General features: G+C 43.1%; 1 protein-coding gene and 1 long non-coding RNA gene across 5 annotated transcripts in view; one reads left to right on the top strand and one right to left on the bottom strand.

Moving 5' to 3' along the window:
• The window catches only part of LNX1 (ligand of numb-protein X 1), a 223,285-nt gene extending 214,199 nt beyond the window's left edge, over window positions 1–9,086 (bottom strand). For both annotated transcript variants that reach the window (XM_004460613.5, XM_004460616.5), the window contains exon 1: window positions 8,677–9,086. The gene's annotated coding sequence lies outside the window, so the exon portion shown is untranslated. The remainder of the gene's footprint in view (window positions 1–8,676) is intronic.
• Window positions 1–12,480, top strand: part of LOC111764661 (uncharacterized) — a 101,058-nt gene that overhangs the window by 3,054 nt on the left and 85,524 nt on the right. The window contains exons 3-4 of one of the 3 annotated variants that reach the window (XR_009186123.2): window positions 1,624–1,683; window positions 2,130–2,714. This is a non-coding gene — a long non-coding RNA (uncharacterized lncRNA). Of the gene's footprint in view, window positions 1–1,623; window positions 2,715–12,480 lie in introns of those variants that run through there. The other 2 variants (XR_011649313.1, XR_002797221.3) reach the window with 2 other exon arrangements.

Below are 12,480 nucleotides of genomic sequence, written 5' to 3'. Positions count from 1 at the left end.
CTGGGGCAGGAGCCACATTTAACAGCATAGATATGCTCTGTACCTGTGATACACGAGGGTGCCAAGACAAATTAAGAATCCAGGGAAGGGGGCCTCCAGGAACATTCCAGAAGACATTTCTCAGGCCTTGGTCACCGGCCCAGGAGTGTGGCAGAGCCTCTTATGCACGGAATGAAAAATAGATTTAGGAATTTCCTTCCCTCAGGTGGGTGTTAAAGAATCAGAGTACACAAGCTGGGGTGTTTTCCCACTGGGCTGTTCCAGAAAAGGGAAGGAGGATTTGTCCACTGAAATCAAAAGGTTTAGGGTCACAGAATTTTTACCTTTTAGTAGTAGGAATGGTTCACACAGAGGCTTGCGTATTTTACTCCATCACAAAGAACTGCTCTTTACTTTCTGTCTAACCAGCTGAGAATAGATCAACTTATGGAAGGAAGATAGGTTGAAGGGTAGACATTCTGTCCATTCTGTCCATTCTTTTTTTTTCCTATTAAAAGTTTTTTTCGTCGTTTTTTTTTGGGGGGCAGTGTTCAGTACTAGGGATTGAACATAGGACCTTGTACATGGGAAGCAGTTACTCAACCACTGAGCTATAGCCACTCCTCCATCCATTCTTTTTTTTTTTTTAATTTTTCTCCCCTCCCCCTCCAGTTGTCTGCTCTCTGTGTCCATTCGCTGTGTGTTCTTCTGTGACCACTTCTATCCTTACCAGCGGCACCGGGAATCTGTGTTTCTTTTTGTTTCATCATCTTGCTGTGTCAGCTCTCCATGTGTGCGGCGCCATTCCTGGGCAGGCTGCACTTTCTTTCGCGCTGGGCGGCTCTCCTCACGGGCGCACTCCTTGCGCGTGGGGCTCCCCTACGCGGGCGACACCCCTCCGTGGCAGGGCACTCCTTGTGCCCATCAGCACTGCGCATGGGCCAGCTCCACATGGGTCAGGGAGGCCCGGGGTTTGAACCGCGGACCTCCCATGTGGTAGGCGGACGCCCTAACCACTGGGCCAAGTCCACCTCCCCCATTCTTCTTAATACTCTGTGAATTGAGATCAGCAGGAGCAATGGGTCTGCATCTCATTATCTTGACCTCCCACAAAGCAACTTTGACCATGTTTGGTTCACATGAGGTACCCCCTCACCTCTTATCTATGGGCTCCCGATAAAAGAATTTTTTAAAAATGGACATTTTCATATCTTTAGTGCTTATATTAGTGTTTCAGTAAAGGTATTGTGACTGAATGACAGAAACAAAGGGAATGCCCTTACTGCATTTGCTGTGTATGTGTTGGTGAGGATGTTGATCATGATGTCACTCAGAGTTCCCTTTACAAAGCCTGACCTGGTCAATTGATGTTCCAATTTCAGATGAGAAAAGCTTTGCACTTCTTAAGGAGTGGTTTTATTTCTTCCTTTCTGAAATGAGAATGATGCCACTCAGTATGTCTCCCTTTTGCTTTGATTGCCAGGAAGCTCAGAGTTAAATATGATGTCTAACTATATTAACTGTGAAAGTTCTTAAGGCAGCCATACTTCATTCTTATTTTCTCTGGTCTCATTGTTCTATGCTTATTTATATTTGCCCTGTTTCTATTTTAATTTCTTTATATTTCCTGTCAATTTATTGCAGAGTTCACAAGCTCAAATGCCTCCGATGGCCAAGCAGGTAGCAGTAAATGACTGAAAAAAAGTATGTAACATTTTTCCCCTACCCCATTGTCACTTTCTGTCCCCCTGCTTTATCCAAGGCACTTCTCATTTCCTGTCATCTTATTTCTCTGTCTGCTTGGCTATTGCCTGTCTCCCCTCTGCTAAATCCCCAGAATCCAGAATGGCTTCAGTCACAGGACTGACACCCAATCCACCTTTGATGAGTGTGTGAGTGAATGTGGGAAAAGGGATTTATGTGAAATTTGACTATTAGATGGTGGTGGCTACTATAAAAAAATGAAAAACACTGTGTGCTGACCAGAAACTGGCCTGTTTGTAACCACTGTCCTATTTTCTTTTTGCTACTTGCAGCCACCACAATTTCTTTGTGGAATGAAGTGGTGTGCAAATAAATACAACTACACATCTGGTTTATGGTTTAGAAAGCACTATCACTATTATTTCTGTATTGTTCCAATTTTACAGATGAGTAAATTAAGACCCCCATGGAGACCCTTGTGGACCTGTGCGTTCAGAAGTAGAGGAAGCTATAAAAGGCAGGAACTGCCCTGGCAGCCAGCACTGGCCTCCCGGGCAGGTATTCAGGAAAGAGGGAGGAAAGGCCCTTTTTGCTTCATTTCCTCTCTTCTTCCTGTGCCAGAACCAGAGGTTAGGCGGATGCTTCACCTGACACAGGTTGTGACCTCAAATTCAGATTCAGCCTCTTGCTGGGTCTGTTTCTATACCTTCTGGTACACAACTAGATTCTCAGTGTGCAAGCCTCTTACAGTCCTCTCATGTACCCTCACCTGCCACTTGTCAAGAACCACACACTTAATGGTAGCACAAAAGTAATAATTTTTGGATATTATATAATGGGTACAGAGTTTCTGTTTGGTGTGATGAAAAAATTTTGGTAATGGGTGGTGGTGATGGCAGCACAACATTGTAGATATAATTATTGTCACAGAATTGTACATTTTAAAGTGTGTTAAGATGGCATATTTTATGTTATATATATATGTTATGGTGATAAAATGATAATTTAATGATTAAACATATTGCATTGTGTCTCTTTGTTTCACTTTTATATCTTCATTATGATATTTGTCTTATTTCTTTAGGAGATGATTTCCTTATACTGTTGGTAGAGTTACAGGTTCTTTGCAATTTAGCAAAGAATGTCTCAGCCAATCTTTGAGAGCTTGACCAAGCTCTGACCAATACTTATTTTCTCATTTATTTATTTTCTCAGGCAAGAGTCTTAAAATAAAACCCAAGTGTTGAAATTTAGGTCTCTAGCATTTCTAGGAAACTCTGGGACATGGAAATTTTCTGTATAAGTCCTAGAACTTTTTTCCCCCTGTTTACAGTTCCCTTAACCATTTCCCCCAGAATCAATGGTCCACTGTTGAGGAATAAAAGGCAGGCTTCGTTATTTCTAGGCTTCCTTTTTTGGTTCCTCTGGCTGTAAAGGGGTGTGCTGATAGGGAAGAGAGGAGTGCCTCACCACTACTGAGAGGCCGCCAACTCCTATTTCAAACAGTCTTTTAGAACAGCCTCAAAACCTTCCTTACCTTCCACTCTTTAAAGGCATAGAATTGCTTTAGAGGTTACTGAATTTCCAGATGATCCTTCCTCAACTTCGGGTTTGGAGGCCGGTTTGGAGCTGGGTTTGTCTGGACAATCATGACAATTACTCATAAGTATATACAACGGAGCTCCATGAATATATACAATGGCTTCCCCTAACTGGTCATGGTGAATGGGAAACCAGTAGAAGAGAGAGGGTCTCCTCAGAATGCAGGGCAAGGTTGAGACCTTTAGAAACTGAAACAGTGAAAAGATTTTGGCAACCCCCATCCCAATCCACAAATCAGAAGAACATTAAGGGATACAATGAGATTCCAGAAGTACAAGTTCTGATTTTTCCCAAGATAATGACTTCAGAGTTTCTTTTGGAATGCTAAAATCTTTTATTTTTACTTCTCTCGGTCTTCTAACTGATGATTTTTTTTTTTGGTATTTCTGCCCTCGCCCCTTTTTGATTGCCCTATTGAGAAATAGTAATGACAACTAGTATTTATTATATGCTTATTATAGGGTATGCATTTTTCCTTGTGCTATGTAAAAGAACTAACATAATCAATCCTAGGAGGTAAGTATTATTATAATCTCTCATTTTACAGACAAGGAAACTAAGGCACAGAGAAAGAACTTGCCTAAGCTCACACAGCTGAGAAGTGGCAGAGCCAGGATTTGAACCCAGAAAGTCTAGTTCTAGAACATCTTGTCCCAACATCAAAAACCTAGCCCTGTTGGCCTAACGTGTAGCCCACCCACCTTGGCCGGGCTCACCTACTTTCTACCTTTGCTTGCCTTTTTAGGCTGTTCCCTTCCCTCCAGCCCTGGCACCAACCACACTAACTCACAAATCTACCACCCATTTCACCCTTCTGACCTTTCACACAAGCTGCTCTGTTGCCTCCCTTCCAGTCCTTCTTTACCCCATCCAATATTCCCTTTGGCTTCTACTCTCTCGGGAGCCTTCTCCGACCACTCTGCTGGCACAGGTGCCCTCCCATGTGGGCTGTCATCACTCTCACCACATGGCCCTGTGACTGTTCGGTTGCTTGTCTGCTTCTGTGGTGGACTGATAGTCCCTTGAGGGTGGAGACCAAGGTCTTAAATCCCTATGTTCCCAACCTAGTCCAATATCTGTACACAGTAAATGTTTAATACATGTTTTTGAATAAATGACTGAGGGAGAACTTGGACCAGGACTGAGTGATTGCTCCAATAGTACTTTTTACCCTGGAAATATTAGAACTCTGAGCAGCCCATATCTGTGTAGATTACAACAGTATTGACTGCTCCACGGTTTGAACCCCACTCCTTTTGGCCCAGGTACAGGGTTTTCCTGCTCTATCTGTATGGAGGAAACTGCTCTGCTCCCCAACAAATCAAAGACAGTGATAGCACATTCACCTATACAAATGCACATTACGAGTCATGGAGTAACATTTGAGTTTCTAAAAATGTCAACATGGGATAAATGTCCTCTTTCCCTAACTCTTCTTTTTCCTTCCCTCCTTTGAGTAATTAAATCCTTAAAGCCATTATTTAGGGGCTGACCAAGGTAGGCACCCATCAAGGTGGAGGCTGGTAGGCATCCATCCAAGGACTTAAGGGCCCAGAGCAGAATGTCAGGGCCCAAACAGAGTGAGGATGGCTTCCATGTGGGAGGCTGCTGGCCGCTTAGCATAGAACATCTAAGGCCTGGTGGGTGAGGAAGACATCCAAGTGGAGAGTGGGTTGGGGCCTGGCATGACAGGTCAGAGCCTGATGGGCAGAGGAAGGCATTTCTGTGCAGGGGCAGCCTGCATGCAACATTTGAATCCAAGCAGGATGAGAAGGGTATCTACATGTGGAAGGGGTCAGCTATGGTGATGACAGGTGGTGACATCCAGGGGATTGATCAAAGAAACAAATATATTAAGGATGATATAGTTAGGTTCCCAATGTCAGAGAGGGGAGTGACAAATATGGAAAGAGAAAACTAGCATGAATCCTGTAGTGTTGGTTTGGAATTGGAAGTACCAGTGTAAATTTAGGGCTATCAATATAGATAGTGCAATACAGAAATAAATATAGATGTGTACACACACATGTATGTCCTAGTTCTGTCCACTAAAAGGACCTGGTGGGTAGCGACACCCCAGTTAGCAATGAGCACATCTGGAATCCACATCTTGGTTTCTAAACAATTCTCTACTGCAAGGAAGCAAAGCTCTTTGGAGAAATGACTGATTCTAGGACTGGAACATCTTTTTGTACCAGGAATTAAGGAAGTGCTCAAAGAATGATGGGGACATGCCAAAAGGACAGAGAAGTCAGCTTGAAGGGGCTCTCACTGGCCAAATCTGAGACAGAGACTCAGTATAAATAATGACAGTAACAGATTATAACCCATTGAATAAAACAGGAATCCATGAGTCTATACTGATGTAAATCAATCAATAAATATTTTGAAAGTTTGATTAGAAAAAGAGATTTACATAATTTCAAAGTGCTTTTCTACAGAATACCAATTAATTACAAAATGAACAGGAATGACTTTACCATGGAGAATTGTAGCAGATACCACCTTAATCAAGTGATCTAAGTGAAATTTGATTCATTTGCCACCTGAAAGAATGCAATGAGAAGAACACGGCATCTTTCTGTGATATTCTTGTCCAAGTTGCATAACTTGGCTCTAAGCATGAAGAAATTCAGACAAACCCAAGTTGAAAGACATTCTACAGAATAATTGTAACCTTCAAAAGTGTCCGGGTCATGAAATTGAAGATTGAAGAATTGTTCCATACTGGAGCAGACTAAAGAGACGTGACAATTAAATGCAGCACTTTGTTCTGAAATGTACTCTTTTACTACAAAGCATATTAATGGAACAATTAAAAACTCAAATTAGTCAGGATTAGATGACAATTGATAAAAATTTATTAGAGTCTGAGATTGGATAGTAGTAATGTATCAGTGTAAACTTCCTGATGCTGATGGCTCTATTGTAGTTATTGAGGAGAATGTCCTTGTTTAGAGGAAATGCATGCTAAAGTGTTGGGGAATAATGGGACATCATGTTGGTAGCTAATTCTCAAATGATTCAGAAAAAATAGTGCAAAAGTTTTTATTGTACTTTTTGCACTGTACTGTTCTTGCAACTTTTCTATCAGTTTGTGTTTTTCAAAATAATATATCTAAATCTACATCTATTAAATATATATATATATAGCTATAGGTACAACTGTGTCTACATCTATGTGTCTACTTGCAATGAATATGTTAGGTCAGGTAGTATAATGCTATCCAGACTTGCCAGGGCACAGGACCCAGAGGCTGCTTGGGGTGGAGAAAACTTGGAGTAGCTGTCCTACAGGCGGTATCAGGGTATATCTGCTGCCTGTGGGTGCCCTGCCAAGGTGCAGGAGGTGGGTAGGTACATCCCCCACTCATTTACTAAAGAGTGGGCAGATTCCTGAATGATGGGAAGAAAGAAGACATGTTATCTTCAGGCTGATCATGTGGTCCTTTCAACTAACCTCACAATGGGCTCATTTGCTAGAACCAAGAAGTAGAAACACCACGGTCTCCTTTTCCCTCTTAGTATTGTTTGTGGGATAAATCACCAGGGGACAGTTCTTTAATGTTTACAGGTAACATGGCTTGTCTGGGGACCCCATGTTCATTTAATACTTGGTTTAAAGTGCTATTAATAAGAATCAGTGCCTATTGGGCACCTTGTAAGGATTGGAAACTGGTTTAGGTCTTTTAGGTGTTCTGCTTCTAATCATCACAATGGTTCTCCAAGTTAAATAGCATCCCCATTTCATAGATAAGGAAACAGAGGCTCAAAGAGGTTTAGTAACTTGGTCATGCTATGAATCTAATAGGAGATGATGCTGGGATGCAAAACCCAATCTACAGAGCTCTTTTCCCTAATCTCTGCCATCCCTTTATACACAGGGGGCTCTGCTGTGATACCTCCCCTTACTTCATCCCCCTTCACCCCAACAGTGCCCAGAATTCCCACCCTAACTCCCACCAACTGAGCAGATCCTGCCTGCCTCTGCAATTCCAGAACATTTGCCACACAGTACAGTTAATTGTGCATGACTGACTCACAAAAGTTCGATTAAATTGAGGGCAGGACCCCTCATCTCTAGTCCCAGTATCTATCTTGAAACCAGGCACATGGTGAGCATCATAGCATTTATTGAGCACTTACTATGGTGCCAGCAAATCTTCATATGAATTATGTCATTTAAACTTTAAGCCAATCCTGTGAGATCGGCATTCCCATTATTCCCATTTTGCATGTCAGAAAACCAGGGTCAGAGGGGCTAACTAAAGTACCCCACAACACAGCACTAGTAGGAGGTGGAATCAGGATTCAAGGGCAGACAGGATAATCCCCCTGTCCATGCCCTTTGCCCCTCTGCCCTGCTGCCACAGTCTTGCTCTACGTGCTCCCTGGATGAACTCCTACATCAGGAGTTCTGCTGATCTGCAGTGCTCTCCCCACAGTGCAAGCCCTCACTTTATGCCAAGCCCAGGGGTGAAGCTCCCCTCCTGGGGAGAATCTTCTCACCCACGACCTCTGCTCCCCCTCCCGGTGGCCCTGCACTTCAGCACACCCTGCCTATAGCAGGCACCACACCCTGACATGTGACCGAGGGGTGGGTCCAGGGGACATAGTTTATCAGCATCTGTTGAACTGGATTCAATTCCCAGGAATGGAAGCAAACGGGAATCAATAACAAGGCAGTACATTGTCCTGGAAGTTGTGCTATTTCTGGCTTTTCCAGAAGAGTCCCAATTTCTAAAATTCCATCCTCTCATCAGACTGTTTGTCAGAATATGTGCCAGAGAATGTAGCCTGAGATTTATTTAGGAAGTACAGGCATCATTCTACTGAAAAGAGGCAGGAGTGGGTTCAGGAGGTACAGCCAGTGACCACCTACCTGCATGCCCTCGGGTAAGTCGCAATTTCCCTGGGGCTAAGTTTCTCCATAGGTAAAATCACAATAGCAATACCTTATTCCTACCACAGAAATGAAACAAAATATGTATGTGAATGTGTTGTGAATAGGGATGAAGTATTATACTACTTAAAATGCAATTACCGTGAATAGGATTGCTGACATTTGTCCTGGCCTCTCTGGCAAGTGGTTTCCTTTACAAAAATAAAGGAAGAAAGAGGTTTACACAAAAACCAGTGCAGAAAAAAAAAAAAAAAATGGACATAAGAAGAGCAAATGTCCTGGGGCCTTTCTGGGTTTTGAAAAAGACATTACTAGATATTTGTCTTCTAGGTTCTCCTCAGGAGCTCTGTGTGTGTGTGTGTGTGTGTGTGTGTGTGTGTGTGTGTGTGTGTGTTGGGTAAGGTCAGGCGTGAGAGGCTGGGGTCTTCAGGGGTAGTTTTAGCAAATTGTGTGAGGTTCTAAATAGTGGAGGAAACAGACAGTCTTACCTTTGCTGTGTTGTGGATCAGTCGCCAGATGTGTGAAGCCTCAGGTGACAGCCCTTTGGGACACTCAGCTTTTCTGACCAGAAAACTTTTCTTTCTCTTTCCTGGGTCTCGTCTTCCAGACATGAATGCAAACTTTTGTGCACTCAGAGGTTAATCAGCACATCCCCTTCCCCTTCTGAAAGGCTTTCCGCAGAGCAGAGCCATAAACCTGAACACACCCCATGGGGGGTTGTGGAGGGGAGGGCTCCCCCACAGAAAGGCCACTCATTAGCATTAGTGACAAATCTGCTCTGGTTTGGAGGGGGCTGAGGTCCCCTGGAACTTTCTCCCGCTCACGCCAAAACCCCAGATCCTTTTGTTCACCTTTAGGGCTGCCAAGTCGGGCCTACCGCACCCGTGGATGTTGTTTTCCTGCAGGCAATGGGAAAATGAGCTTGGAGCCAGGGAAGGGAAATCAACAAGGAAACAAACAGGGCGTCACTGCACCTTCAGGTCCTCATTAGGCCTGGGACTTCCTCTCGCGTGGGGCCAGTTCCTAAACAGGCAGGGACTCGGGAGCCCCTGGACTGTCTCAAAATCCTGGGCATCTTTTTTATTTTAAATGTGCAAAGACACACACTAAATTCTGTATTAGCCAAATCAAGCCATCTTAATTTTTTCCCCAATACTGTGCCAAAAGATCAAATGATTTTCCATAAGCAATACCACTCATAAGTGAACACTGGCTAATGTTTGCAGACCAAGAAAAAGAATAAGCAAGCTTATGACTGACACTGTTTAAGATGGTCTTTAAATCTAAAGATATAGGATCCTTTTTTTTTTTAAGATTTATTTTATTTATTTCTCCCCCTCCCCCCTTCTGCTCTCTGTGTCCATTCGCTGTGTGTTCGTCTGCGTATGCTTGCATTATCCGGCAGCACTGGGAAACTATGTCTCTTTTTTTGTTGCTGTTGCATCATCTTGCTGCATCAGCTCTCTGTGTGTGCGGCGCCACTCTTGGGTGGGCGCACTTTTCTCACTGGGCAGCTCTCCTTGGGTGCACACACCCCTACACAGGGGCGCTCCTGTGTGGCACGGCACTCCTTGCTCGTGGCAGCACTGCACATGGGCCAGCTCACCGCACAGGTCAGGAGGCCCTGGGGATTGAACCCTGGACCCTCCATATGGTAGACGGATGCTCTATCAGTTGAGCCATGTCCACTCCCCAAAGATATAGGATTCTGTTCACTCTTCACCATCACTGTCACTTCCATCATCTTCGGCATAATGGCATCTATACTAACATTTATTAGTATTTACTGTATGTCAGGCCCTGTGCTATTTCCTGGACCTGCATTATTTCATTTAATTCTCACCATAATCCTATAATTTTCGTTTCCATTTCGTAGATGAAGAAATTGAGGATGAGAGAGACTGACAGTCCCACAAAGTAACCCAGCTAGTTCAAAATTTAAGAATTGCAATTCTCAAAGTGTGCTTTTCTAAGTCTTGCTTTTCCCACCAAGTCAGCTTAAGTATTTCTGTGGGCTGATAGCTCCAGTAATGGCCAAAGACCTTGCTTAAATAAACGACTAGCTCTGGGAATAGAATTCTAAGCAGTGGCATGAATCATCAGTTAATTAAGTGGTGTCTCTGCAGAGATGTGAGTTGGTGCTATCTTATGCTCAGCGTGCACGTAGGACACATACAGCCCAGACATCTGCCACCCTCTCTGATCACAGCTGGTGCTGTGGCTGGCTGCGACTCTCTGTTCTTTTGATTTACAAGCAAGGACATGCTCATCCATCTTTTGGCTTCCATGTATGTTTTGGTCATGGCTTTATCACTAGTTTGTCCTTTTGACTTCAGAAGCCTAACAATTAACAAATTTCTTTTAATGCAAGGGATGAAACTAAGTTCCCAGTCCCAAAACTTCTGCTGGTGAGAAGAAATCAGCACATGTGCTTTCAGTCCTCAGGTCAGACTGTGACTTTTTTAAAATTTTTATTGTTCTCATCTTTACTCCCAATTCTTAGTGATTACCTCCCTTGTGCCATGATGGTTACCCCAGGGCAGCTGGCAGTTGGTCAAAGGAAAGTAAAGCCATTAATTAGTAGACTTGGGGATGGCTCCCAGAGGGCTCTCAGTTGTCTGTTTTCACAAATATACGAGTTGCAGTTGCGACATCGACATTGGGGTAGTTGCTGCTCTTAGATTTGGTTTGGGGGAGCTTTGGGATATTTTGCCTTAGAGCCACTTAAGCCTATAAACTTGAGGTTGGAGAGGTTTCCATTCTTCTTAATAGAAACTAAAGACAAATTTACTGGAGCCATGGAAATAAAGAGGAAGATTGGAAAGCGTCTGCTCATTTAGTTTAGATATCATTTCATTTTTCTTTCCTAGTGGTTTACAATTAAGTGCAGCGTCCAGATATGTTTACAGACTCTGGTCTTGTAGTTCTTTGATGAGGAAAGGCAATTTATAACAGTCAAATGGGCCTTTCAACCTTATCATCTGAAATAAAAAACCAAAATGTTGGAAAGGAGCTGATGTAATGGAAGCTTTCATGTACCTCACCTGCTTCACAGCTCTTCACCATCAGGGAACAAGGAGAGTAGGTTTCGGGACTGCTGGAAGCTTTGGGGTTTTCCATTCAGAAAGGTAAAGCAGACAGATTTTATTTTTCCTTCCTCTTCTCTGAGCATATGGATCAGTACTGATTGATTCAGTTCCAAGGGTAGAGTCTATTCTGGGATTGATGATAAACACACACACCTCTAAAAATTTTTTGCATGGTCATGTAACCAGGGCAGCTGACTGTTTAAAACTGGAAACAGAGAGAAGTCACGGATGAAAACAGGACGTATTAATTTAGCTTTACAAATGTGCCCTTTCCAAAGCCAGAATTACTCACTGCCTGGCAGCCCATAGCCTGCAGACCTGAGCCTGCTCAAACTCCACGGCTTTAGAGTGTCATTCCCATTTAGTGTGGGAGAGCCTAGGTGAGTGGCAGATTCCAGCTCAGCAGAAATGTCCAGATGCAATTAAATTCTAATAATTATGGGAAAGCAAACATGCCTTCACCAAAGAAGGAAAAATGACCCATATTTAGAGTGTCCCAGAAAAGTAACATGTGCAGTTATGTGCAGAGAAAACTGTCTCACTTTTTGTGCATTTTGATGGAGGGAGATTAAATCTGAGAAACATAAAATGAGGGAGCAACCATTTCAATTTTCTGTGGTTAAAAAAAAAAAATCTGAACCTGAGCTAGTTTTCTCTCAGGCCCATTTTCACCCTTGGAAGATGCTCAGGATTGTAATGGATTTATCATATTAGGAGGTAGACAGTGGTTTCTTTGAACCATTATGGACTGATTGCTTTCCTCTCCCTCCTTTAAGCATATAACTACACAGTTTACCCACCTATCCTTACAAATGCTGGGACAGTGGGGGAGGCTTTAAGTGCCAGGATAAAATTATATAGAGAAAGCTCTGGGGACCTCTCAGAGCCAAACAAAACAAAAACAATACCAAAAAACATGCCCTTCTTCCTCTTTGAACGCCCTCTTGAGTTTCTTCCTGATAGCTTTTGAAATATGAAATTCCCACCAAAGTAGCCTACCCAGATCAAGCCCCAAGTTCATTACAATACAAATAAAGCCCACCTGCCCTAAACCCAGCCCTATAAAAAGATGGACAAACCTCCATCCGATCAATAGCGGTCAGGCTAATTTCCTTGTTATGTATATAAGAATTGCTTGCCATCCTTAGAGGCTCAAAGCTGATTCTGTTTTTGCATGGGGTCCAGCTTCCTTGCTGTAGCAAA

This window comes from Dasypus novemcinctus, chromosome 1 (genome assembly GCF_030445035.2).
Source record: "Dasypus novemcinctus isolate mDasNov1 chromosome 1, mDasNov1.1.hap2, whole genome shotgun sequence".
In the NCBI taxonomy this organism is placed as follows: Eukaryota; Metazoa; Chordata; class Mammalia; order Cingulata; family Dasypodidae; genus Dasypus; species Dasypus novemcinctus.
This window is presented reverse-complemented; position numbering and strand designations above follow the sequence as displayed.